The sequence below is a fragment of the Pteropus alecto genome, unplaced genomic scaffold (assembly GCF_000325575.1).
Source record: "Pteropus alecto unplaced genomic scaffold, ASM32557v1 scaffold164, whole genome shotgun sequence".
Taxonomy (NCBI): Eukaryota; Metazoa; Chordata; class Mammalia; order Chiroptera; family Pteropodidae; genus Pteropus; species Pteropus alecto.
Window position 1 is genome coordinate 14,103,392 of NW_006439568.1, and position 3,662 is coordinate 14,107,053.

Genomic DNA, 3,662 nt, shown 5'->3' on the forward strand with positions numbered 1-3,662 from the left:
CCTCCCGTAAGTAGAACACAGTAGGAAACAAAGGATAGAAGTGGAATATATCTAAATATACGCTTGGTGGGGGAAATGTATTCTTACCCTTATGATTCTGGGCTCTGCTGATTTGGAAGTTTGGGTTTCAAGGAATGCTTCAAATATGGTCATTGAATTACATTGATTGATTGTTGTTACATTGATTCAGAGCTTGAGATTGCCTCTTGTCCAATGCAGCTTCTCATACGATTAGATCAAAAGGCAAAGGGGATTATCTATATTGACTGGGAGGAATCAGAGGAATAAGTATTTCATAATGGAGGAAAGACTATGGATGGAACTCAGGTGATCTCAATGCAACCATATAGTACAATTATATGGAGTACTAAGTATTATTGCAATCTATACATGCAGGACCACCAAAATTACAGATCTCTCATAAATAAAAGTTTGGATCATACCATTTGGTAGAGAATCCTGACAAATTTAGGTTATGTCTGAAAGCCAGAGAATTTAAAATGGGTGGTGGAGGAGGTCAGTTGTAAAGTATATGCTATGGCCTCATGATTACTTTTAAACACCACGACAATAGCCTTTATCCATTTTCGAATTCTTGTTAGTTTTTTGTATTTATTTCTATTTTGTAACAAACAAACTTTATTACATAGAGAGGAACTAAGATTTCCTAGAGAGTCTGGACTTCAAAATGGATGCGAAAACTGATGAAATTTTAGGTCATCTTCCTTTGCAAATGGAATTTGTTTCAGTGGTATAAGACATATTTGAGTTATGTCAAGTAAAATCAATTTTTCCCCAAAATATAAAAAGAAGAATATATGTAGAGGTTGCGGAAGGGACAGGAGGGAATTGACTGGTTATAGTAGATATTTGCCACTTGTTGATTATCCATCAAGTGAATGTCTCCTAAATTTAGAAGGAATCCCCAGATAGATAACAAGTATATATTTGCCCTACTAGACTGAACTTCTGATTATAAAAAGGAAAAAGTCAACAGTCGATTGAAGCAAAGAAAAAGTCAAAATGCTCAGTTTTTATTGCTCCATTTATCAAGGAAATATGAGTTTTGAAACTCATTGCCAAATTCATTGTATGATATAGGAAGATATTATGATTGTGTATTTCTTTTTGAGTCTACCCTCAACTGTCAATACTTTATGGAATAGTTGGTAGGAGTTGGAGCAGTGTATAAAACATTGAGTATTGCATGTAGATAAATCTTAGGGTTGTGAATATTTGAAAATACTTACTAAGATTGTTATATCAAGAGCCAACTTTTCAGACTCGCAGTGGCTCAGGAAATTGTATTTGTCTTACTAATATGACAAGAAGTAGAAAACAGCAATGCCAAAAGATCAGACACCAAAACAATGTTTTGCTATTTTATTCAAGGAAATACAAAAATTTGACTCATTTCAGCCTTTTTTTCTGAGATTTCTTGTTGTACTTCCCACCTATTCTTAATCTATAAATATTATTAGACTCCCATCTCATCTATAGGATCATTTTTTATTTATACTTTGTTTTTATATGTTCTCATCTAGCTTCATGGCTTTTAATAACAATAATATTCCAATGCTTTCAAAATTTCTCTCTAAATTTGAATTTTTCTTGATCTACAGACTCATATATATAATTACATACTACTAGGTGAAATTGATGTCATTTAATTGCTTTTAGCTTACCAAAAAAAAAGATACAATTTCATAAAGTCTAAATTAATCAGTATCTTTATTTGGATATTATATAGAAATCTCTTATTTAACAATTTGAAAACATAACTCATGATTTCCACCCCTGTAACTCTTTATCAAAACTACTCCTAACCCAATCTTCTCATATCAGGATTTGGCAAAACATTTCACATAGCTGTGCATGATCAGAACCAAGAAGAGGTTCTTGATTTGTTTTCCTCTCACATACGTCTAAATTCAGTACATTAAAAAATCCTATTTCTTTCTTCTTCTAACATGTCCTCTGTCCACTTCTCTCCTTCTCAAATAATAAAATTTTATTAAAGTCATCATCACTTCTTATCTTGGCTACTACTTTGTTCTCTTGATTAGTCTGTCTCTGCACTTAATCACTTTTAGAGGAACATTCTAATCACAGAATAGAGGTATCTCATTGTGGTTTTAATTTACCAGTAGCAAGGTAGAGAAACATCTAGGGAGCATGAAGGAAATGTAGGGAGACCACTTAGGAGGTTACTGAAATAATGCAAGAAACAGATAATGATGCTTTGTACTAAAATGATATCACTAGTAGACATTTAAACAATGATACTGACACAGAAGTCTGGATGTCAGGAGAGCTCAATTCATACACATTTTTGTAAAATAATTTTAATGTGTATGAGGTTTGTCTATTGATCAGCTTTTGAACAGGTTTATACAGTCAAGCACAAGTATTCTAAATTTTGCTTGAGTTAGTTTTTACTTTATGGTCAATGATTCATTTTTACCAAATCATGTATTATAAAAAGTGATATAATTATTTATTTTTTATGTTACAGATGCTTAATTTATCTTCGAGAACATTTTTTGTATCTGTTAAAATCAATTGACCTTAAACAAAATGTCATAAGGGAAAAAAGTTCATGAATAAGTCATAAGAAAGAAAGAATATTAAGTTTTTAAAATGATGGATGAGGACATGGTTCCATAGTGTAGCGGTTAGCATGCGTGCTTTACACGCAGGAGGTCCTGGGTTCACACTGCAGTGGAGCCATGGTCCATGATCTGTGGCCATGCCACCCTGAACAAGCCCAATGTCTGACCTTGGAAGCTAAGCAGGGTGGGGCCTGGTTAGTACTTGGATGGGAGACCACTTAGGAAGACCAGGTGCTATAGGCATAAATAATAATAATAAATAATAAAATGATAGATGATATTTAAATATAACTTTTATTCAACCAGTTATCTCCACCTTAAAAGCTTACCTTGATAATACTATAATCAAGTTATGATTATAATAAAATCACATTATTTTCCTTGAGAACCAACATATTTATTAACTTATAACTAATATGGATGCTTAAGTTTTGAAATATCTAAAAAATAATCAATTATTTGGTCAAAATATGCATACAGATATAGTCATCATATCAATATATAAAAGAGTAAAACTTTAGAAATTCCTAAATATTTATTTGTGGATAAAATCTATAACAAGTGCAGCATATTCATAATGTGTTTCTAAATAACATATTAAGGCTGTGCAATATTATAGCACACAGAATTTGAATCTATAATGTGACATGATAAAATAATACTTTATAATTCACTTTAATTTTAAATGTTAAAAGTAGCTTTACATGTACCTTATTGTCGCTATACTACAAAATAATAAAAGTATGGGGAAAGTTTTCTTAAAATCTTGAAAGAAATTAACCCAAATTTGGGGAGTAAGTATTTCTGAATTATGGACTCATGGGTGATCTGTATTTTTATCTTCTTTTGACCTGTGTGTTTTCCAACTGTTTACACTGATGACAATAATTATTAATATTAAAATGATTGTTTTTATCATATACCCTATTAGTCCATTTATAAAGAAAAATCAAGTTAAAATTTCAAAATTAATTTTTACACTAATATTGAGAGAAAGAAATCTACATGCAAATCCAATGGCTATAAGCAGTTTGCTTGAATGTTTTCTCT

General features: G+C 31.2%; 1 pseudogene; it reads left to right on the forward strand.

Moving 5' to 3' along the window:
- The first annotated feature begins 2,739 nt into the window (after window positions 1–2,739).
- Window positions 2,740–2,855, forward strand: LOC112483663 (annotated as a pseudogene).
- The last annotated feature ends 807 nt before the right edge of the window (window positions 2,856–3,662 follow it).